Here is an 11,520-nt window from a genome sequence, read left to right on the forward strand (position 1 = left end):
ATAAACATCCTAATCTTAACTGAAACCTAACTAACCCAAATCCTAATTAAACCCTAACCATAATTGAACCCAATTGATAACCTTAATTGAACATTAATCCTAAATTTAAATTAAACCCAACTTTAACACTTATTAAATCACAATTCAAATGGAACACTAATATTAACCCTAACCTTAACCCTTATTGAAACCTAAACCTAATCTTATCTCTAATTCTAATTCTAACCCTAACCTTAACCCTTATCTAATATTAAATCTAACCCCAATTGAACCTTAGTAAGCTAACCCTAATTTAATGTTGATCATAACGCTAATTTAACCCTAACTGTAATCCTATTTGTAATTTTAATTCTAACCCTAACCTCAACCTTAATAAAACATGAAATCTAAACCTAATTGAACACTAATGTTAACCCTGTTTAAATCATAATCTAATAGTAACCCTAACCCTAACCCTATTTAAACCCTAAGGTCATAATTTAACCCTAACTCAAATATTTTTCTTATAACCCTAATTGAACCCTAGCGCTAACCTTGACCCTAATTCTACTGGAAACCCTTATTCTAGTTATAACCCTAATTTAACCCTAACTCGGATATTTTATGCTAATTAAACCCTAGTCTATCATTGACCCTAACGATAACTCAAATATTTTACTCTAGTTTAACCCTAACCCTGATTCAAAGATTTCTACTATAGCCCTAATTGAACACTAACCCTAATTGAACTATAATTCTAACTCTATTTGAACTCTAACCATAATTTTACCCTTATTTAAGCATAATAAAAACCCTATGTCTAATTCTAAATATTCTCTTAAGGAGCGTATTTTTCAATCAATTTTTTAGGTGAAATTCAAATAGCTTAGGAAGGATGTCTATCAATGTATTTTGTATATATTACTAAATATATGTGTTCTAGTAGCATTCATAATGTAACATGTAAGACATTAAATGAAATAGGGTTTGGGTTAGGGTTAAAGTTAGGGTTTGGGTTAGTGGTAGGGTTAGAGATAAAATTAAGGTGAGGGTAGGGTTATAGATAGATTAGGATTACGGTTACTGTTGGGGATAAAGTTAGGGTTAGGGTTAGGGTTAGAAATAAAGAAACCCTAATTAAACATGTTACATTCATCTTATTTAGACACTAATGCCAATTGAACCTAAACCACAACCCTAATTAAAATTGTAACCCTAACCATAATTTAACCCTAACTCTAAATTAAATATATTTGCTATAAATCTAATTCAATCATCGTTGTAATACCCTCACCCTAATTATACCCTAATTTAAAATTTAATTAAATCTTGACCTTAACTATTATTAAACCCTAACCCAAATTGAACACTAACCTTAAATCTAACCCTAATTGAACCCTAATCTAACTTTAACTCTAACCCTAATTGAACCCTAACATAACCTTAACTCTAACCCTAATGGAACCCTAACCCTATCCTTATTAAAAGTGTAATTATAAATTAACCTTAATCTTAACCTTAAACCTAGCTTGAATATTTTTCTTGTAACCTTAATTGAACCTTTTAATCGTAATTTAATCCTAACCCTAACTCAAAGATTACTCTATAGCTCCAATTAAATCCTAACCCTACTACAATTAATTCATTTTTTATAATATATTTATATAATATCATTACATATTATTGTTATATTATATTATTAATTTTTTGTGGGATTTAAAAAATATAAATAAATGAAATGTGTTAACAAAATTTGAGGAAGTGGGTGGTGGAAAACATTACCAGCATGCAGGGTAAACAGAGGGAGTTGGAAGTTAAGATCAACAAGTTGATCAACGTGTCTGATTCTGGGAAGTAGCGCGAGGAAATAGAGAATAGTGAAGCGGAGGAAGAAATGGAAATTGAAAACTGGCTGGAGAAAGACTTGATTAAAGGCGACCTGATACACTTGGAGGACGTCATCAAAATTCTGAAGGAACAGGTGGAGGAGGATAAGGACAATGTCAATGCCCAGATGGCTAGAAATGAGAAAGCCCTGAAAAGCCTTATGGATCATAGCCTCTAGGTTCTAAAAGTCTCCTCCTAGAACATGAACGCGCTGGTGAATCACCTGGAAAAGAAAAACCAGGAGAAGAACCTGGTGGTTATTGAAGATGCTCCTACTTCCAGCCTAAGCCACCAGACCTCTAGGCGCAGAACCAGACAGACTACGACGGAGAAGGAAATGAAGATGAAAGATAGCCAGACTGCTCAGGAAAATACTGATTTGAGGGAAGCGGCAAAAGCAACGATGCTTTTGGTACAGGATGCAGAAGAAACCATGAAGAATTTCTAAATTTTGTTTTTCGCTGGGCTTGGGGCCAATTTCTTGCTAGCCTTTTGTTGTCCTTTCCTTTGTTGCTGGTCTTTTTGCTCGTGTTTTGTTGTTGTAGTATTTTGTTGCTATATTGAATATCTTTCTTATGTATCTGGGTTTCGGGTCCCTTAAAACCTATTTTTAATTAATCAAAAACAAAATTTGAGGAAGTTGGTGAGGGAAACTTTAAGCCCCACACCAAAGCCACCTACTTAAATCTAAAATCTAGAAAGTAGGGGCTCCTATTTTCTTCTTCTTACCCTACTCCACAATTTGAAGTTCAATAACTAACATTTAAAAAAAAAAAAATTCTTAAATATGATTGATTTAATCTATGTTGTAGATGTGGATTCATGTCTATATTTTAAAAAATCTAGCATGCAAATTCATACTTATATATATATTTTTAAAATATTTAATTGTAGATGTGGCTTTAATAACTAACATTTTTTAAAAGATTATGATTTTTTCTTATACCAAGACCATATACAAATAGAGAACATTTTTTTTTCAAACTCAAAATGAACAAGTTTTCATATGATATTACTTTTATTATTCTTCATTATTCATAATGTTATAAACTTTAATTCTCTTAATTTGAAGTTCCATAACTAACATTTTTTTAAATTATCTATTCCCAAATATCATTGATTTAATATATATTATAGATTTGGATTCATCTTGAAAAAAATTGTGAAGTTTTCTAATCTGAAAACCATATACTTGAATCACACCCAAAATGAATTTAAGTTTTCATAAAATATCACATCCATTCCCATTGATTATTCATAAGGTTAAATAGTTTAATGATCTTAATTTGAAGTTCAATAACTAACATACTAGCACTTGCACCCCAACGAGGTGTAATAGTTACATCAATAGCAAGGTATACTTTGGTGTTATAGGATGAACATGTAGTCGTGTTCCTCTTTTTTTTTTTTTTTCTTTTTTGACGACAAGGTTCTGTGATATACACCATGTATCTTGAAGACTTGTATAACAAAAGAAATGAGGTGATTAAATGTGTAGATTAATGTGTCATATGTGGGAAGAAAATTTGCAGCTTGAGTAAATAGCTAATATGTATAATTTGAAGTTTGAATTGTGTAATGATTTGTGAGTGCATAGAAGAGAATTCTACAGAAGAGATATTTGTAATAGTGGAATTGAGCTTCCATGGGAAATTGGAAGAGTGTTGAGGTAGAAAGGATTGAGGGATGTGTACCTTCATGTCTTAGAGACAGAGCTATTGCAATCAAGCTTCCTCTTATATCCTTATAATTGTGTATGGATTGTTTTGCATTTTGGAGAATCTCTTAAAGGAGAACATTGGATGAATGCAAAGATTGTTTATGACTTAACTTTGGATATGGTTTTAAATGTTAGTCCCCGCCTTTCTACTTTTCCAATATCAAATGTTTCTTTGTCTAATGTCAAGGGATTTGTGTATGGTAATAGCACATATATATGATCATGATGTTGATGCTAAGGTTTTTCTAGTCAATGATGATGATGTGTTGGTGATGATTGACTAAGGACTATATTTTAGAGGTATTCAACCTAAAAATTGTCAACGGGATCATTAATTCCAATTCTTTAGCCAAGGGATATCAGAATGACAAAATTAGTTATAAGGTTAACTAGTTTCCAAAGCACAACATTAGAGGCATAGGCAAAAACTTAGTGAGAATTCACCTAAATATAGATGATGCCTTTTAGTGTGGAATTTTTTTAAGAGTGTTTTATTAATATAAGCAATGTCGTGTATCAAGTTCTAGGGGTGGATGTTAGAGCCCAAATGCCTATATATATGATGATGGTAGTTGCATACATACAAAATGTGGACTTAAACAAAGAATTTAATTTTAGCTCCTTCATAGCAGAAGGAATTAATAATTAGTTTATGGCAACACAGAGTTATAAAAAAGTGTTATACTTTAAATGGTATTCCTTATTATGCCATCTTTTTATAAACGAAGGAAAATATATTGAGAATATAAGGCTCTATAATTGAGTTTTTTATGACAAGAAGGTCCCACTTCCTATAAAATATTGGAGGTACTTTTAGCACATGCATTGCCCAAATTCAAGTAATGTGGCATTTGAAGTGTGATTTGTGAGACAATTATTGAGATATTTAGGTGTAGAATCAAATAGATTGCCGAAGGAAATAATGGACTTGTTGAGACCAAAAGAGCTTTCATCTATAAAAAAATTTCATTTTAGGGTAAGTGCACCAAGATGGTGTGCAAAAAGGGAGGTATAAGTGGACAATTTTTTTTCTGAAATCAGCTAAACCTGAACTTGGAGGAGCAATTTGAGACTCGTCCACTCAAAATATCAAGATACCCAAAGAACAAAGATCGTAGTAATATGAATCTAGTTTCCAAACTACTAATTTTTTAAAAATTTGGATAAGATTAAGGGGGTCAAATCCTTCGCGCATGAAAAATAATTCCTGATTTTTTCTTAAAAACATAACATAGTGTTTGGCGTGCGCATCAAAAAAATTATAGTTAGATTTAGTGTTTTGACAAATCCTTTGGTAGAAAGATAGCTGAAAGTGAGCACTAGAAGTTGTGTATTTTTTTGTAATTTTTTGTTGAGTATTTTTTTTTATGATTTTTCAAAATGGGCACATGCTGAAAATCAGGTACCTGTTCATGCGTGAGCATAACTTGCACCAAAATAATTGAAAATGCAAATTTTTTTTTTCAAGTGTAAAGAATCAAGTGCACTACAATAATATATACTTTTTTAAAAAAATTTGGATAAGTAGATCAAAAGTTATTAAAAAAATGGTACACATATATCTCTGAGAACTATGGAGACACTGGTAAAAGAAATTCAAGATTAATATGTTAATGTTGTTCAAATTTTTAAAAAATTATATGGTTAGAAAGCTCAGAAGATGGGTGAAATTATGATGGCAATTTTAAAAATACCTGCTTGATAACGTGTAAACCTGGTGACAATGAAGTTGAGAAACTAGATTGGAAGAAGAAAACACGTAAAAAGGAGGGAAAAAAGGCTCCCAAGCCTCAACCTTGCTATCCAAGCCTAAGTATAAGGCAAAAAACGTACGGGTTCTTTAAATTAAAAACGCATACAAGTTTTTTATAACAAAAACGCGTACAGGTTTTTTTATAAAGTAAAAACACGTACAACTTTTTGAAAATAAAAAACACGTACGCATTATGTTTAGTAAGAAAAACACGTACATAAAAGTAGACTAGTAACATGGACTTGTATGAAATGCATTTAACATTCCCTTAGTTTTTTCAGTAGACTATATACATAAAATATAACACTTAAGTTTTTCTCTTTGTCTTTTATCTTTCTTATACTTTAAGTTATATTCTATGTATATATGGTCAGGATGTTTGAGAGTAGTTTCAACTCTATAGGAGTTATAATGTAGATTCTAGTTTTTAAAGGATCATATAAAATTTCAGACTTAGTCAAATTTCAATAATCAGCACTTCAAATTTCAGTAATCAGCATGCTCCTATTATCATTAGTTAGCTCTATATCTCACTCTCTTTATTTTTTTCCAAACTCTCGACCTATCTCTCTCCCTCTCTTATCTCTCTCAATTCTCTCTCCCCTCTCTAGGTATATCCCACACTCTCTACCTTTCATTCCTTGTTTAACCCCATTTCTATCCTTGACTCATTCCATTTCTCTTCATCTCTGTCATTCTCTTATTATTTCTTTCCCCTCCCTCTCCATTCTCTTGGTTACTACCTAGCCCTTCTATCCTCTCTCTCTCTCTCCCCATATCTAGGTCTCTCCCTCCCTACCTATTCAACTCAATACCTCTCCCTCCATATATTATTACCCACCGCTCTCTCCTCTAGGTTTCTCATCTATCTAATTGTCCACCCTAGTTCTCTCCCTCTATCTCCACCTTTCTCTCCCTTCCCCCTTACCCCTATCCATTTATGAACTCTCTCCCTCTTTTCTCTCTCTCTCCAAACCTATTTAAAAATGAGGGAGAAACCTAGAAAGATAAGAAAGACCTAGATAAGTCTAAAAGACAAAGAGAAATTATAACTTATACTTAAATGTTATATTTTATGTATATAGCATGCTGAAAAAACCAAGGGAATGATAAATGCATTGCATACAAGTCCATGTTTCTAGTCTAATTTTATGTAAGCAAAACATGTACGTGCATTTCTTACTAAACGCAACGCGTACGGGTTTTTGATACGTGTTTTTTAATTTCAAAAACTCGTACGCATTTTTATTTTTTGAAAAACATGATCGCATTTTTCTTTTAAAAAACTCGTATGCATTTTTTACGTTTAAAAACACGAACGCATTTTGGCTCGGATTGAGGCTTGGTGATTGAGTCTTAATGCGAACAGGTTATTTAAATTTAAAAATAACCCATTTGTGTTAGTAGTTTTTAGACATTTTTTTCAGAGGTTGTCCACTTTTTTGCACACCATCTTGGTGCACTTACCCTTTAACAAAATTATAAAAAAAACATAAGCAAAAATAATTGAATTCTTATTGTAGAGCATCAACTATACATTTTGTTCTATCTACATGAAAATGAATAGTTCTTAAAGCACAAAAATACAAATAAATAATACAATATTGTTTATCTATATATAATTATTCATGTTTGTTTCAAGAGTAACAATCTTGGATTTAAGAAAAAAAATCAATTCAATGCATTAATTACATAAAAACCTGGAATGTTCAAAGCAATGTGTTTCCACTTTGTTCAACAAAATCTTGTTACATCACAAATAATACATTCATTATAAGCACATGATCTAATAGCCTACATACTAAAAATACATGAAATTCATAATAATCTAAAATATATATATTGACCTTCTCATTTTATCTTACTTCAAGAACCTTTATATTGTATTCAAAATATTTTACAGGTAAAACTTAAATTTATAGTAATCTAAAAAATCTATTGACCTCAATTTACCTTAAAAGAGACTTTCTCTTGTATTCAAAATATTTTATATATTTTTATCTACAAATGGTTATAACATGTTTAGGAATTATATTTCAGTTATACATAATATTTTAAATAATAACCTATCATTAAAATGCAATATTAAAAAATATGAATAGCCAACAACAGTTAAAGAGAAAAGACAAATAGACAAACTCATAAGCAAAGTTTTAAACAATCTTGTGTTAGCGACTGAAATTTGCATTATCCATTGCAATTGATCAGCGAGGAACTAATAAAATTTTCTCTTAAAAGGTTTTTTGAATATATGTTATAATCTGGGTATCTGTCCTACCAAGCATTAATAAGATTGCTTTGGCAAGACAAAAAGAGAAATTTTAGTTTGAAAACTTTACTAGGCAAATAGAAGAAAATATTCAATTTGAAAGGATACTTAAGACAGTGAAATTTTTTTTAGTGATTCTCTATTTATGTGCTCTCAAAGGATACTTAAGACAATGAAAAAAAATTAGTGATTATTTGTTTATGTGCTCTCAAAGATGTCACTAACATTTCATTATGATAGTTTTGAATAAATCAAATCAAATTAACCTTATAGCTCTGGAGCTATTTAATCGTATGCATCTTAAATCAACATATATGAAATTATGTTTTGTTCCATATAAGGTATTGAAGGCACAAAACAATTAAAATATTTTTGTATATAATGAGATGTCCATTCAAAGGGTTCAATTTCATAAACAAATGTGTTTCACTTTGTCTTGTTTATTGATTATAGCATTTATGATCATGAATTTTAAAGAACTAATAATGAATGACATATTCTAGTGCACTTCAGGTAAGCTAACAATTATATTGCCAAATTTTGATAACTAACAAGTATTTTATATCTACAATTTTTTCTAGGTAATCTAACACACCAAATTTAGCAATATTCCAAAGGGTTTCTGAGTTTTAGATCGATTCTTGAACTTTTGAGGGTGTTTTTTTGATAGAAATTCTTAGATCCATTTTTTAGTCACTAAACAACTTGGATTCTAACTGTTTTGTAGTCCTTTTCTACTAAGAAGAAGAAAGTTTGAAGGATATCATCCTCAAAGTTGTGTTTTTGTCGCACAGAAGATAGCATTTTCACAATTTGAATCCTTGAATGTGTCTGATTTAGATTTTATCTTTTGAAAAGATTTTGATAATTAGACAACTTGGTACTGGGGGATTTCAACAACTGAAGATCCTATTATTTGGGTTCACTTTAGATTGATAAGTCTCTAACTCTGAACGTATTTTATAATAATCCTACCATTTGATTGACAATCCAAATCTTATTTTTTAAATTAAAAATGTAGGCTTCTGCAATTTAGTAAGCTCTCTAATTTTGGGGAGAGAATCAAATCCCAGAAGAGAAAACAGTAGTGATCTCAACTTTGATATTTTTTAAAACAAAACATTAGGGTTTCTACAGTTCAATAAGCCTTGCAATTTGCTTGTATACATCTCAAATTAAACTACAAGAAACTCTAAATTTGTGAGATTCGCAACGAAAAAAATCATAATGATGAATTGATCCATACCTTATTCTTTTTCTTCCACATTTTGTTTTTGAAAGCCAAATGCCACTTAATGGATCTAAAATTTTAGGCGATTAAATTGGCAAAACCTCAAAACAATCAAACCATCTAACTTCCCCAACTCATCGATAGAACAATCACCAAATCAAATCACCCAATTTGATTCAAACCAATACCCAAGTTTGACATTTGCCCCAAAAAAATGAAAGGGAAGGCTTGCTCTTTAAAACTCTTAAAAGGGACACATCGAACTCTAAAAAGGGATCTCACACTATGAGATTGGATTAGAGAAACACAGTTGTAAATAGAGTTTCAACAAGTATCAAATTTGAGGGGTTTCTCTGCCAATGCTAAAGCTCCCCAACCATAAATTTTCCAGATTGGTCAAGTTTCCGAGCTCCAGAGGCAATGTTTTGGTGATTCGATTCTAGGCCAAGTTGGGCTTCACGAATTGAACCGTTGATGTTTTTGTATGCCAACGAAAGATTCTTGAGAGCGGGGAGCCTGCAAGCAATCACCAGAAACTCTCTCATGATGTTCGTTCTCGTTGTAACTGAGAAAAACATTGTTTGAGTTGTACAAGAATGTACCATTTTTTTCACCGCTTTTTTACCCACGTGAAGACTTTTCGACATGAGAATATTGAATTCCGATGGGCAATGCCCAAAATATATAGCCTGTCGACTATTTTTTTTTTTTAAATTATTCGAAAAAGTCATTGATTTATTTTTTTATTATAAATGTATATTCATTTTGATAAAAAATAATTATGAACTTTTCTTATCCAAAACCAATAGAGAATAATTATTTTCAAGCCCAAAATAAACATTTTCATACAATATCATATCTTTTTTTCTTCATTATTTGTAAAGTTAAGTACTTTCGAACCCATCCCTCTATTTTCACTTTTGTTGAATAATTTATCATTAATAACAAATAGCTCCTTCAAACCCATCCCAAAGTGAAGTAAATGTTTTGATAATCCTCCACAAAGTTTGATAACAAAAACTAATTCAAAACTTTGCCTGTTAGATAAAATTAAATAAATAATATTATAACAACAAAGCACAGTAATTTAGCATCCCGATACCCAACAAGAAAGCTTACTCAGCTAATTAATAAGCAACTAAATGCAGCCATGGTGATTGTTAACTCAAGGCTAACCATTACTTCTCATATATTGCAAGTTTTCTCGCCACAACCAAAGGTGATAAATCAAAAAAAGTAAATCTTAGCAACAAGATTGATACTGGCCCTCCTCAGCTCCCGAAAATTGGCTCTTGCAGCAAGAAAACCAAAAATCACTCTCCAAAGGAGGTCAGAACTCCCAAGAAAGTCAAAATCCAAGAGATTGACTCTGATATGGAAATTACCGAAGAAGCCAATACCCCCTGTCGTTCTAGCAGACTGGCCTTTAAACCCTCGAAAAAATCCCTGAGAGACCCCTCCTCCTCGCACGACACCGGCAATTCCATTCCGACTGATAAAATGCCTATGGCCCAGCATAATCCAACCCCTCATTCTATGAGCTCCACCCGGGTTTCGGAAAGCCCCACTTCATCCAAGAGTCCGGAGCCATCCAATTTCCCCTCCCCGAACTTCATGCTGGAAAAAATGATGGTCGTGGAGGAGGCCAACAGCGTGAAAGAGGAGCGGGAAACCAACCTCGCGGAGCTGGAGAAAAAAATGGTGGCCCTCTCTGACAATGTGCAAGTGATCACCAGCAGACTGGAGGCAGCAGAGTCCAAGATGCACGATGTTTCCAAATTTGCCCTAAATGTTATGCGATGCTCGACTACTACTCTATGCCTCATGCATGAAAGCACGACCAAAGGGAAAGGCAAGGAGGACGAGGACTACAAAGCCTTGTTCAAATTTCTCACTAAGGAATGGGCTAGAAAGCTACTCCCTAAGAAGAGCCATGGGAAAAAGAAATAATTTTTTGCATGTGGAGGATTTCTGGTTTTTTGTCTATATCTAGTAGTCGCTGGGCGGATAAAGCTAGTTTATGCTTTTGTTTATACTTCTTTGTTTATTGCCATGTGTGGCAAATGGCTAAAACTCTGATTAGTATTACTTTATCGTTGATAAACTCTCGTAGAATGATTTTTGTTTTGTATAGAGGCAAAAGGTTGCTACTATGCTGAATATATGCGAACAGTGGTTCTGCTACTAACCTTCTAATTGTTCCTATGGGTCAGCCCCCTCATTTTTGGTTGCTTTTAATATCAAAAACAAGGAAGAAGAAAAGTCCAAAATGTATGAAGTACTTCTACGCATACATTAGATCTTACATGCAATAGGAAATGGTAAGGAAAAACTTAAGACCTCTTTGCCAAAATTGAATTCCAAAGTAGTTAAAACAATTAAAATAAAGAATGTTATAGTTATCATGAGTGGGAGTGGAAGTGCGAGAGCTAGGGTTTTGGTTGTGGCTGAGGAAGGGGAGGAATCAAACGATGATGAAGATGATTGCTTGGGAGCCTTGGCTATGGGTATCGCTGCCTGGCTTGACTTGGATGATTTGTGATGCCCCCTTCGCTCCCTCTTTTTGGTGGATCAACTTTTCGGGTCTCTCACTGAGGCGGTTGTTTGGGTTGTTGCTACTATAGGCTTAGTGGCTCGGAGCCAATGGGGATTTCTTCTAGCGGCTCTCTCTTCCTCTCTTG

This window comes from Cryptomeria japonica, chromosome 9 (genome assembly GCF_030272615.1).
Source record: "Cryptomeria japonica chromosome 9, Sugi_1.0, whole genome shotgun sequence".
Taxonomy (NCBI): domain Eukaryota; kingdom Viridiplantae; phylum Streptophyta; class Pinopsida; order Cupressales; family Cupressaceae; genus Cryptomeria; species Cryptomeria japonica.